The sequence below is a fragment of the Ceratotherium simum genome, chromosome 12 (assembly GCF_057802395.1).
Source record: "Ceratotherium simum simum isolate JZ-2026a chromosome 12, ASM5780239v1, whole genome shotgun sequence".
Taxonomy (NCBI): Eukaryota; Metazoa; Chordata; class Mammalia; order Perissodactyla; family Rhinocerotidae; genus Ceratotherium; species Ceratotherium simum.
Window position 1 is genome coordinate 1823971 of NC_141911.1, and position 14250 is coordinate 1838220.

Consider the following 14250-nt stretch of genomic DNA (forward strand, 5'->3'; position numbering starts at 1 on the left):
GGAAGATTGTCCCTGAGCTAACATCTGTGCCCATCTTTCTCTATTTTGTATATAGGATGCCGCCACAACATGGCTTGATGAGCAGTGTGTAGGTCCACGCCCAGGATCCAAACCCGCGAACCCTGGGCCGCCAAAGTGGAACACTCGAACTTAACCACTACGATACCAGGCCGGCCGCCAGACTTCTTGGTTTTTGTAAGAGTATACCAAAACTACGTTTAGCTCCATTGATCTTTTTATATGACTTATTGGATTTTTGTTTTTTCTGATTACAAAATAATACATGTCCATTAAAGACACTCTAGCAATCCCACCACTACTACCAACTAAGATGTATTTACTTTTCTTTAATTGTGTATAATGTTTTATAAGATGGGAATGGATCATGCTGTGTATGTAATTTTGAATCCTACTTCAGTCGCTGACAGCAGGTTACCTCAGTGGCGATAAAAAAGTAGCCAGGTTGTCTGGGTTCAAACCCTGTCTCTATCGCTGACATCTGTGTTGTTCACAGATTGTGTTCAATGCCTGTGCTCAACACGGGTAAGCACTGCATTGATCTGTGTCCAATACCCTGAACGACTCACACGACTCCTGCTGTGCCTTAACGACCTCATATGTGAAAAAGGTGCAATGATAGGACTTGATTTATAGGGGTTTTGTGAGAATTAAATGAGATTAAGTGTTTCATGTGGAACCTGGCATGTAGTGAGAGCTCCATTTTGGACAAGTTGGGTTGAGATGTATGTCTATTCAAGAGAGCCAACCAGTGGGCGCTCTGTTGTAGGAGCCTGGCTGTGCATTATAGGACAGACAGCAACATCCCTGCAGCATCCCTGGCCTCCACACACTAGAGGACAGTAGCACCCATCACCCTACCAGCGTTAACCACCAAAAATGTCCCCCGACATTACCAGGTGTCCCCAGGGGAACAAAATCAGCCAGTTGAGAATCCCTGCTAAGGGTGTGTCCTCTCGTAGACATCCTGCTCATTGTCGTATAGCTGGAATGGACAGAACAGAGCCAGACGACAGCAGTATCCTCATGCTCGCACAACTTGAATGGGAATTCCTTTCGTATTTCACCATCACATACAATATTGAACTATAGTTTGAGGTAAATGATCTTATGATATTAATTTTTATTAAATTTTTACAAAGTGATTTTTTAAATAGTTGTTCTTTTATCAAATACCTTTAGGGCACCAATTGAAATTTGCTCTGCCTCACTGATCCCTGGATTGTATTGATAGAATTTGTAACATTAAATTATTCTTGTATTCTTGAGATAATGCCTAACTGGACATATTATATTATTCATTTCTTAATATAGCAATGGGTGTTATTTGATGACATTTTATTTAAGGATTGTTATTTCCATTCCATAAAAGAAATTAAACTGTTTTTCACTTTTGTTTCATTATTAGGGTTATGTTGGTTTCATAAAATAATTTTGAAAGTTTTCCATCTTTTTATATGACTAGAAATGGTTAATTTCCCCTTAAAAATTACATATTTCTTAAAATTTGATCAACTGAACCACAACATTATGTCAAGAGCATTTTTGAGAAGGTAATTCTATGGCAATTTTTTTTTTTTTACATTTCTTTAATTCCCTATTTTTGAGTCAATTTTGGTGATTAATACCTTGCTACAAAATCATGTTTTATAATCAAAATTTTAAAAATGGCATAGAATACAACATATTAATCTCACGCAATGTGTTATAATTTCAGCAGCTGTAGTTCTACCCACTTTCTAGTATCTAATTTTGTGTATTTCTTTTCTCTGTCTTCCTATTAGACTTTCTAGATCTATATACTGCTATTCTATTTCAAGACAGCTCCTCTGTTTTTTTCCTTGTTTTATGTTTAGTTTCTTTTTGCTGCTTATTAAAATATTTTAATTAAATATTTCATTTTTACTTCTAACTCATTAATAAAAGCATTTAGCCTATGAATTTGCCCTGTTGTACAGCTTTGACTTTACCCCATAAGCTTTTACATAAAGTGTTGTAATTTTTGTTACTTTATAAATAGCCTATATTTCTTCTTTGGCCCAACAATTATTAAGCTGAGAAGTTTTTGGTTTCCAAGATCTTGGGTGCGCCTTTTTTGAAACCTTTGTCATTTTATCTACTCATTATCGTATGGTGGTCAGTGAATATGTTCACATAAATACTGATTTTCAGTATTTAATATTTTTATTTTAATTTTTGTCACTGTTCTAAGAATGAATGAAAGAATGAATATTACTGTTCACAGGGTTAAAAGTTTCCTATACATTTTTATTAAAGTTATTAATTCTATTTTCCATGTACCCTACACTCTCATTTATTTTTTACTTGCCTTATCTGTCATGTTCTGAGAAAAATACATTGTCATCCCTCCACAAATACTTTATGTTATTTTCTCCTCATATTTTCCAATGCTTTTGCTTTAAATATTTTAACATTAAGTTATTTGGCATCATCTCCTATTTTCTTTATGACTGCCACATTTTAATTTTGGATTTTATGTTTCATCCATATTACATAATTTTCTTTGTGCTTTCAAGGCAATTTTTGTCATATTAATATTATCATTCTTGCATTTTGTATGTGTTTTCTTGTTATCTTTGACCAAGCCTTTTATTTTTAATATTTCCCTGTCAATCATTTTGTATTAGATTTACATCTTGTAAATAGCATATAGTTGACATTTTTTATTTGACCTAATCTAATAGTCTCTGTATTTTATTGGGATGGTTGATGCTTTTACTTATTGCCATAAATTATATATCTGGATTTATTGCTTTCACTTAATTTTATTATGTCTGCCTACAGGACTTCCTTACTTTTTCTTATTTTATTTATTTGTTTTTGCCTTGTAATTTTCTTTCTTTTTCTAATTTCTATTTAGTAAAGAGACCATAAGGTTTTTTAATTTTTCTCAAATAGTTTGGATGACAGAAAGCATATTTTAAACTCTTTCAGTGACTCTTTTAAGTTTTAGAAATTAATTTTTGCACTTTATTTTTCTAATAATCACTGTCAAAAACAAAATAGTACCTATCCACTTCTCCCTGTAAGATGAGGAAACCAGGATGCTTTTTACTATTTTCTACTATTCCTTCACCCAATTTCTTTGTTTTTCCTAGAATAAAATGGGGTCTTAGAGCCAAATTCTGTTGTGTTTTTTTTTTTCACTTTTGAAAATGAGTTTTTACTTTCCATTCTACTTTATAGTCATGTTAACAAGAATTATTTAGACTTTACTCCGTGGTTAACTGATTCAGTGCTTACCACCAGGCTTTTTATTTGTTAACTTCCTCATGCTTGGGTCTGTATTTTGATACCTCTCTCTATCAATGGAATATATTCTTAAGTACTTTTTTCAGGAAGGAAACAAGACTTTTACATATTCTGAACTCTTATCTTTCTGAAGTTGTGTTTCTCTATGTTCATACCCAAATGACAGCTTGACTAATTAAAAAAATAGTTGAATCGTGATTGTGTTTCCTCAAAACTCCGTGGCCCTTCACATTGGAGCTCAGTGCTATAACGAACAACCTCAGAATTGCAGTGCTTAACACATAGAACCCATTGTAGGCTCAGAGGTAGCTTCCCAGAGATGGTTCAGGAACCCAGGCTCATTCCACTGTCATCTGGGGTCGTCTGCCATGCCCTCTGCATCTGGCTGACCAAGGAGCAGAGAAAGGAAGAGAATAGCAGACCTCACAGCAGATTTTAGGAGCCAGACCAGACACGGCATAGGTCCCCACTGCCCACAGTCCATCAGCCAGAACTAGTATTTTGGCCCATCTATACTAGAGGAAACTGGGAAACTTTGTTTTTCTGGGTTTCAGCAGGAAAGCGAAATGATTTGATGAACGCAGAGCCTGGTCTGTGCCACAGAGGCGCCCTGGTGACCTTGGGTGTTTGCAGAGATGTTGGGGGATATTTTCATTTTAATTTTTGTAACCATGTATTCAACCTAGTTGTTTTTGTTTTTTTCTTCTAGAGTGCTTGCAAATCTCTATCTTTTTAATTCAAAAATTTAGCCAGGATGTGTGTAGATGTTTCCCTTTAAATTTATTTTGCCTGCATATTTAGGCCATTTTGCAAGACACATTTTCTTCAATTGTGACTTTGATTGTTGTTTCTGTATAAATTGTTCTGGTTTATTCCTCAGCAATGCCTATAATTCCTAGATTGGATTTTCTTCTCTCTTCTCCATACCTATTATCTCCTCATCGCTTTCCTCTCTTTTTTCCTTCCCTCTGAATACCAGGAGAATTTGCTCATCTTGTCTGATGTGAGTTTTAGCGGTGTTAACTCCTGCGTTCACTACCTTCCTATGAATTTATTTATCCTGTTGGATTTACTTCCTTCACATGAATTTATTTATCCTGTTGGACGTAGACGTCTTTCACTTCCATTTGTGTTTAACCATCTTCTCTGCAACCTGCTTTCATCTCAACCTGTTTTCCCCCTTGCTGTTTCTGTTTCTGTCGTCTTTTTTCTTGGATCCTTTATTGCATTTTTCCCTTCTGTTTATTCATTTCCAAACATGACGTAAACCACACAGACCAATGATTGCCACCAGGCAGGACACGTGGTTTGCCCTTAGTCTCCACACAAACACCAGTGGTGAGGCTCAGCCTCTCCTGTCCCGGCAGGGCTCAGCAGAGCAGCACAGGGCCTGAGCTTAGAGCAAGATCAAGAACTTCCTGACGCCAGTCACACCATCACATGCACTCGTCCTGGACAGACACACAGTCTACACACCAGTCAGCCAACACTCGGGCACTTGCAGAAGCCTCTTCTTAGATGTAGAGCTGCAAACGTGCGCACAGCGTCTAGTCCCCCTTCCAGACCCCAACACCAGGGAGGTGGGGGCTTCCCCAAGTCTCAGCAGATAACCAAGGGGCTGTCTCGGGTCCAAGGGAATTTCCCCCAACAACCACCTCCTGCCCATTCAGCAGGGAGGAGATGAGTAGCTCCTCTGGCTGACAATGCACACTTGTGAGTCAAAGCTAGCTGTACCTGGGTCTTAAATGTGCTGGTCCCGTATCTTACCCGTCATGTATGCAGAAATAGACTTACAGGGAGAATTTAATGTTATCAAAATCAGAGTTAAAATTGGGAGAAGATAATTGCAAACCATACTTCTGATAAGGGCTTAATCTCCAAAATATATGAAGAACTCATGCATCTCAACAACAAAAAAACTACCAACCCAATTAAAAAATGGGCAAAAGACCTGAACAGACATTTCTCCAAAGAAGATATACAGATGGCCAACAGACACATGAAAAGATGTTCAAAATCACTAACTATCAGGGAAACGCAAATCAAAACTACAATGAGATGTACCTCACGCCCGTCAGAATGGCTATAATTAACAAGACAGGAAACAACATGTGTTGGAGAGGATGTGGAGAGAAGGGAACTCTCATACACTGCTGGTGGGAGTGCAAACTGGTGCAGCCGCTATGGAAAACAGTATGGAGATTCCTCAAAAAATCAACGATAGAACCACCATATGATCCAGCTATTCCACTGTTGGGTATTTATCCAAAGAACTTGAAAACACCAATTTGTAAAGGTACATGCACCCCTGTGTTCACTGCAGTGTTATTCACAATAGCCAAGACTTGGAAGCAACCTAAGTGCCCATCAAGGGACGAATGGATAAAGAAGCTGTGGTATATATACACAATGGAATACTACTCAGCCATAAGAAACGACGAAATCCAGCCATTTGTGACAACATGGAGGGACATTGAGGGTATAATGCAAAGTGAAATAAGTCAGAGGGAGAAGGTCAAATACCGTATGATTTCCTTCATTAAGTAGTAGATAATAACAACAATAAACAAACACATAGAGACAGAGATTGGATTGGTGGTTACCAGAGGGGAAGGGGGGAGGGAGGAGGGTGAAAGGGATAATTTGGTACATGTGTGTGGTGATGGGTTGTAATTAGTATTTTGGTGGTGAACATGATGTAATCTATGCAGAAATAGAAGTACAATGATGTACACCTGAAATTTTTACAATGTCATAAACCAATGTTACTGCAATAAACAAAAAATTAAAAAAAAAAAAGTGAAAAAAATCACAGTTAAGCCCCCCACAATCGAGGTTTTCTAATCTCATTTTTAACTCTCCAAGTGAAGGCAAAAATCTTTTATTTTCTGATTTTTGGTTGCTAAACAGGTGCTTTATTAATCACTAATCAGACATTGAATGAATGAATGAATGAATTAGTGAATGAATGAGTTTAGGAAGAAAACCAACAACCAAACCAATTCTGCCTGAGTGTAACGGTCAAAATTGACTCCCCTTATTTTTTTCTCTTTGTTGGGAGGAGTTAAGGACTCCAAAATTTCTCTTGTTGCAAATGTTAGGACAGCTACTCATGAGAGATACCTCCGGAGTCCCACCAAGCTGGGGCATGCAGGAAGCTGGGCCAGCCACCGCCTACCTACTGCCCCAGCTCCTCTTCTAGCCACCGCCAGCCACCACTGCTGCCACCTCTCAGTCTCTGCTGCCATCCAGCCTCTACTGCCACCCCCACCCCTCATAGCTCTGCCCTGTCCAGCTCCCTGGGGGAAGGCTCCTTGCCCCTCCCCACCCTGGTTATAACTAAAGACTTTCCTCCTGCTTCTTATCTCTCTCTCTCTTTCTCTGAACAAGAGAGGTGAGACTTGCTGCAGATGTAGACACCCACAGGTGTCGAGACCTGAAGACCAGAGGAAAGACTGGGGCCAGGATCAGAGACTCACAGTGAAGAATCGTGTATGCTGTAAAAATGGCAGACCGTCAGCCCCTGAGATTCCACATCTGACAGCTAAATATGTAATCAAGGTGACACAGTGACAGGTACCTCTGACAGAAATACAAGACAGAATGTAATGAGGATGTTGCCTAACCACCAGCAAAGGCCCAGGCAGGTTGCCCTACATGGTACAAACTGAAGATCAGAGGGGCAGCCTGGTTCCCAATCAAGGTCGCCCTGCCCAGGGCCAGGTAATGGGTCCAGGGGGCTGGGGAGGACAGCTGGCTTCTGAGCAGGTGTAAGCCACAGTGACAAGGGAACAGGGGCAGTGACATGTAGTCCCAGGTCTTCCATGACCTGGCTGTGCAATCTCGGACAAGTATCGACCTCCCTGGGCCTTAATATGTTGTCTTGTGAAATGGGATAATAATATTTGTTCTATTTCTTTCAGTAAGACCCACCTAGTCCCTGTCCTGCATCCCCCTCAATCCACTTCTGGAGCTACTTCACTTCAGTCCACAGGCAGAGCCCTGCCCAGAACCAGCAGCCAGCTGTGCCCACAAGCACCGTCCTAAGAGCTCTAGTTCAATAAGATCTGTGACAGCAGCTACTCTGCTGTCTAACTGCCTTCCCTATATTAAATAACTAATACTATCATTATTCCCACTATCTTTTTTTTTTTTTTTTTGGTGAGGAAGTTTCACCCTGAGCTAACAACTGTTGCCAATCTTCCTCTTTCTTTGTCTTGAGGAAGACTGTCCCTGAGCTAACATCTGTGTCAGTCTCCCTCTATTTTGTATGTGGGCCACCACCACAGCATGGCTGATGAGACCTACATGGTCTGCACCCAGGATCTGAACCCATGAACCCGGGCCTCAGAAGCAGAGCATGGGGAGCATTAACCACTCAGCCACGGAGCCGGCTCCTCCCACTGTCCTTTTTTTAGATGAGGAAACTGAGGCACAGAAGATGTAAGTAACCCACCCAAGGTCACACACTAGTAAGTAGTAGAGCCCGGCTGGACCACGCCAACTCAGTGCCCCAGAGACTCAGCCGAAGTCAGATTTTATGATAACCCAGCCCTCACCTTGTGCCCTGGTTGTAGTTCCTGAGCTTCTAACTTTTTCCGCAAACCACATTCCTACCTTATATTCCACATTCAGTAGGTGAATTCCATTCTTATTCCCTACAGCAGGACTCAGTCTTTGTAACATGCCCGAAATCCCTGTTCCTACAAAACAGGACTGCAGTCCTGCCCACCCAGAGCTGTTTCCTGTGGTCAGCCCTCTGGTACTGGGGCCTCCCCAGACTGGGAGCTGCTCCAGACAGAGGCTCCACTGGCAGGGGCTGGCTCAGCGTGGCCCTGTGCAGGTGCTCCGTCAGGGCAGCTCAGCTGGCTTCCCCTCGATGGCCCCACCCCCTGTGAGCATCGCCCTCCTGCTGGTGGCTCGCCTGGACCGCCACCTGTGACTGGCTGGGTACGGCAGAGCTTTACATCCAAACAGCAGACAGAGCATGGCTTCGGGGTCAGACACCTCTACTTGTGAATCCCATCTCTTCTATTTCATCTGTTCTTTCGTGCTTTTTCTTTTTTGGAGGTAAAATTTACATGTGACGTGCATAGGTCTTAAGTGTATGGTTCAACGAGTGTTGCCAAACTTACACAACCATGTGACTAACCCCAATCAAGATATCAAACATCTCCAGCACCACAGAAATTTCCCTCACCCCTCGTTCAGTGAATCCCCATCTCCCAGAGGCAATTGCGCTCTGAAGTTTACACTGCGGATTTCTCCCACCAGTCCTTGGACTTCACGTTCAGGGCCTCCTATAAAAGAGAATGCACTCTTGTTCAGGCTTCTTGCCCTCAACATATTGTGTTCTGACTTGCACGTTTGTTGTTTCTTTCTTTTTTATTGCTGATTAATATTCCACTGTACATGGGAGATCAGGCACCATTAGCTTTGCAATCTCGGGAAAGTTAGAGGACTTTCCCTTCATTCATTCGTTCCTTTGCTCATTCGTTTAACCAGATTTACCCCTTGCCTCAGTTGTACTTTCCGTAAGATCACACTGACCACACCTGCTGCAGTCTGAGAGTATAACCAAGGTTAGAGAGGCAGTAGACACGGGAGTGGACTGGGGAGCCAGGAGGCTTACATTCCAATCCCAGGTCAGCCCTCACTGGCTGTATGATCTTGGACAAAGTACTTAACCTCTCTGTGCCTCAGTTCTCTCCTCTGTGAAAGGAGGAACCACCACAGAGTTACTGTTGGTTGAGTCCTTGGAGCAGTGGCTGGTACACAGTAAGCACTATATAAGTGCTCACTGTTACTACCAAGTACAGAGCTGCCCAGCGCACGGCAAGCACTCACCAGACCACAGCTGCTGCTTCCACAGGGTGCTGTCTGTCCCCGGAGACAGGCAGTAAGTGGGTGCCGGCAGGTACCCGGCATGGACAGGATCCCGTCCCTCAGCCACCAGAACACACCAGCAGAGCTCTCCCTGAGCTGAGGCACCAGCTTCTCCAGGGACTTGCCCGTTAGCACTGAAAAGCCCAGGAACACCCCTGTTCTCGGGCAAACTGGGCAGTGGGTCAGCTAATCTGAACGGCACTCTCCTGACCTGCTGGGTGGGCATCGCATCCTGCGCTGCCTTCCTCACAGACCTGCGGGAGGAGCCGGGTGAACCATCTGCAGAAGCGCTCTACAAAGGCAGGGGCTTCTGCTTGTGTGTTTGTTGCTGGGCCTCTGAGAAAGCACACGAAACCTTGAATTCAACTTTAAATTCAATCTTGGGTTCAAGTCACAGCATCTCTGCCCCCAGGCTGAGCGGCACTGAGCCCATCTCTTCCCAGGGAAGCAGCATCCTCGTCTGAGAAATAGGAGTGGCCATCATCGGCCCCCAGGGCTGCGTGAGGTCGTGTGTGGGAAAGCACGGTCTGTGCTGAAAAGACACAAGTGAAACATTAGTTAATGTGGCATGGGACCCTCTAAGGAAGTCACTCCAAACTGCCACCCTCTCGGCTCCAGGCCTGCTGAGCCTGCTGTCCGACCCCAGGCCACCCCTGGAGCCACCTCCTGTTAGCCCAGCAGACTCTCACTCCTGTGTCTGATTTCCTGGTGTCTGACCCACCCCTGGACGCTGATGGGCCCTGCAACTGCCCGGGCCTGAGGTGGGCTCCCCCGGCTCAGCCTGCAACCATCCCACACACTCCTCCATGAAACCCCAAAGTGCGGAGAACCAACTGCTAGGATCACGAGGCCTCAGCAGTAATCAGCGCGAGGCCCGAGGTAATGGACTAACCCTGATGCAATTACATATTGATGGCAAGTATTACAGCTGCTCCCGATTGCTTCTTATTGATACAAATCCACTGGGCTGCCTATTTGGATAAAGCTAAGTGAGAACGAGGAGAGACGGGAGAGGGAAGAGGGAGAGAGAGGGAGGAGGGAGGAGGGAGGAGGAGAAGGAGGAAGGGACGCGTCACAGTTGGCTACAGGTCTGTGAAGCAGCAGAACCACGAGGTGGCCCTCAGCCTCAGCCCCACCCCCACCACTCCGTGTGCGCCTGGCTCCTCAGACCTCCTGCGCACCCTCCCACCTGACGAGGCCACCTACGGAGACGCCTTGACACCCGTGTTCAGAAGGCTGGAGAGGAAGCTCAGGAGGGACGGCTGCCCCTGCCCACAGCCACGGCTTGCCCGGCCAGACCGAGAACCAAAGGCAGTGAGTCAGCTGAGGGCACGTCCAAATCAGGGTCAAAGGGGCATGAGGGGTCACTATGCAGAGGGTCAGAGGTCAACCAATGCACACGTTCCCAGCGCAGGTCAAACAGGGTGACACTCTGCCTTCTTGTTTCAGCTCCTGTACTGGAAACAACGTCCCCTCTGAAGTCTGTGTAGTGCCATGGGTTTTGCATTTTGGGCGGTGATTTTGCTGTTGAAAATGGCCCACAAGCATAGAGCTGGAATGTTGTCTGGTGATCCTAAGTGTGAGAAGGCTGGGAGGTGCCTCATGGAGAAACTGTCAGATCAGCTTCGTTCAGGCATGCGTTTTAGTGCTGGGGGCTGTGAGTTCAATGTTAATGAGTCAACAATGTATATTTTTTAATGTCTTTAAACAGAAACGCACATAAAACAAGGTTATGTATTGATCAGTCGATGAAAATGTAGTGACCAGAGGTGGGCAGGACCTTGCCTCCGTGTTTCCCCAAGGAGAGGCGGTTCAGCCTCGTGGGGTCTGTGCACAGCAACGGTATAGAACGTAAGCACGTGACCAGCGGGAATCAACCATACATGCAGACACAACAAAAGAAAACCAAACCAAGTCACCCTGTCTAGCTCTAGTTTCAAAAATAAAGGAAGCCTTGAACCTTCCTGTAAGGAACTGACTCCCTGACCAGAACAGCTTCATCCCTGACTTTCCAAAGCTGATAACTGAAGGTTTGTCATGACGTTGGGAATTGGGATAATCACATAAGAAAACTGCTGTTTGTCCACTAGGAACAGACTAACTATAAACTTGGTAACTGGAAATCTTGTGTTTTTTTCCTCTCAATAGGTGTCATAATTTGTACTTGGCCAGTCCTTTTAAAACTTTCTCTGCAAGTAAACTTCCTTTCTTCCCCAAATGCTTTAAATCCTGCCTCTCTGTCTTCCTTTGATTCTGACTAGCTCGGAGGGGTGAGGCTGACTTAGTGGGAAGTCCATGTCAGTGCTGCCTGACTAGGTCCCAGGTCAACAGCACCTGTGTGCTCGGAGGGACCCGAGGCTGGCGTGCTCTTCATTTTTGTCTACGTAGCACTCTGGGCAATGTCTTACACAGAGGAGGGGCTTACCATGAAGGAGCATGGCCTGGTCACGGTCCTTGGTTGCAAGTGACAGAAACCAACTGAGTTAACTTAAACGATTATTGTAATGCTACCGGGAAGGTTATGGAATTGACACAAGAAACGAGCGGGAACCAAGGAGGTAAGGAGGCCAGACCCCAGCAACAACCACTCAAGGAACTAAGTGGCTAGGCTGCTGCCCACACTGCTGCTGGCGGAAGCATCAGCAGCCCAGGTGCTCCGCTCCGCTGCCTTGATGAGGCTGCTACCGCTGCCGCCGCTGTAGAGACTGCAGTCAGTTCCAAACCCCCTGCTTCCCTGCAGCCCTTACTCCAAATTCCAAGTCACAAATGGGAGCATCCAACTGCCCAGAGGGCGTCCACAGCCCAGCTGCCTGGGCCTGGGATCCCAAGTCTGGACTTTCCTGCTTCCATGGAGAATGCTGGGCATGCCCTCCCACTACATTGGCTTGGAGTAAAGGGTTGGTGTTGCCAACCTTAAAAATGATGCCAAATTTAAAAAATCAGAGGAAGAACTGACATCATTGGGAGATTGCTTGGATGTGGAGAGCAGTATGGACCATCAGGATTGAGGATGGTGGCAATTCTTGAGTCAGGGAGCACCAAGGGACGGGAACAGCAAAGAAAACAGCTCAGTTTGGACAAGTTGGATGTGAGATGCCTGTGGCTGTTCGGTGGGCACTCTGCAAACTCGGAAGCTCTCTGCATTTGGAAAGGACTCGGTTAACACTATTGATGCTATCACTACTGTTCTATATTGATGAAATTGCCTTCCCTGAAGAACTAAAGACAGAACCCCTCCAACAAACTGGAAACACAGCTTTGCCTTGGTCAACGGACAAGAAAGGGAGGATCCAACTTTTAATCCTCTTTTCCTTCTCTTGCCTGGGCTGCTGGTCACACGGAGCATGGCAGGCATTTGGGACAAGGCCATCCAAGACAAAACGGGTGACCACCACCAATTTTCAAATAGGGAGCTAAAAGCCCATCATACCTGTAAATCAGTAACCACATTCAAAGCTGTTGTATTTTAGGGCGTTGTCTACATTGAGGGACCATCCGGTGACCAAAGAGAGGAAGTAGCATCTGCTTGGGTGGTGAAGGGGCTGCAGAGGCAGAAGTCCAGAGAATCTGTGCCCACTTTGACCTCTCTACATGTCAGCCAAGATCCGCCCCGCCTCCCATGCACAAGGCTCCACGGCTCACCGCTGGCGAGCTTGAGCCCAGCAGTGTGGTGTCCTTGTAGAGACTGAACACCTTAGCTGCCAGGATCGTTCTGATGCAAGTAGTGTAACAGTCTTCTCAAACCGTATGCTTGGAGTTCTGATTCAGAAAATATGCTCTCCCGGGCACTGAGGAAAGAGGGTTAGGAGTCAGAAGACCTGAGTTCAGAGTCCTGGTTTCACTATTGTCTGACCTTCAGCACATTTTAAAATTTTTCTTAAACTGAGCCTCAGTTCCATCATCTAAAAAATGGGGCTGGCACTACCTACCTGTGTTACAGAAGGGCTGTAAGAATTAAATGGGGTAGAGATATAGGTGATAAAGCACTGTATGTGTATTATTTATCTCAGCTGGCGCTTGTTCATACCCAACACCCTCTTTATCTGGAAAACTCCCTTGAGCTTCCCATAAAATTAATCCCTCTAGTAGTAACGTGTTTGACAAGAGGTACATGTGTTGAACCCTCCCAATACAACTGGCGCTAGAGTGAGTTAGGAAGACAGCATGGCAATGTGTTAAACAAGGATGGAAAGTTCCAGAAGAGCTAATGCCCTGCATTCACTGCCCCAAGGAGAGGAGACAGTGGGAAGGGTGGGTGGCAAGGGGGGCTCTGTTATATCCCTGCTCTTGTCTTTGGAGAAATAATGCATTCTGTTTTACAGAGCTATTTCCAAGACAAAAGAACTTATTTAATTGCCTGCAGTTTTCTTTTTCTTTTAATTCTGTTAGTGTTGCCTGCAGCCTAATATAAGCAGAGTGTGTCTTTAATGAAGCCAGTAAATAAATTAAAAAAAAAAAAAGAAGTGGTCTGATTTCTTGGGAAAGTACAATGCTCTTTAAGTTCCGGATGTTGCTTGGCAGTCCCCTGCCCACTGTGGCCCACACTTGCTTGGTGCAGGGCCACTTCTGTACATCAGGCCGTCAGTGATTTACAGGAGGATGGAGGCAACTCCCCAACTTTTAACTCAGTTCAGGCCTGGCAGCATTTACTGAGTACCTACCACACCTGGGAGGTTCCAAGATTAATGAAGGCTTATGTGCATGAAAGGACTCAGCACATAGTAGGCACTCAATAAAAGTTTGTTTTCTTCTTTCTTGGCTGCCTTCCGTCTGTTGGACCAAGAGTCACATCTACACAAGGGGGCAGGCATTTCACTGGCGTTTGTACACATCCTCTCAGTAGGCTAAATACTGAACAAATCAACTTTTTCTTAATATTACTTCCATTTATTTTGCAAAAGACTTGCTGACAAGACACCCAGCAGTATCTGAAATTCCATCTAGACAAAGAGGGCAGGGACAAGGGAAGCCAGGAGCTCTATTTTCTCATTCTGGGCTTCCCACTGCATTCGTCCTGCACTCACAGAGGCACATGCATCTAAGCCCATGTGCACCACTGCGATAAGGAGACTT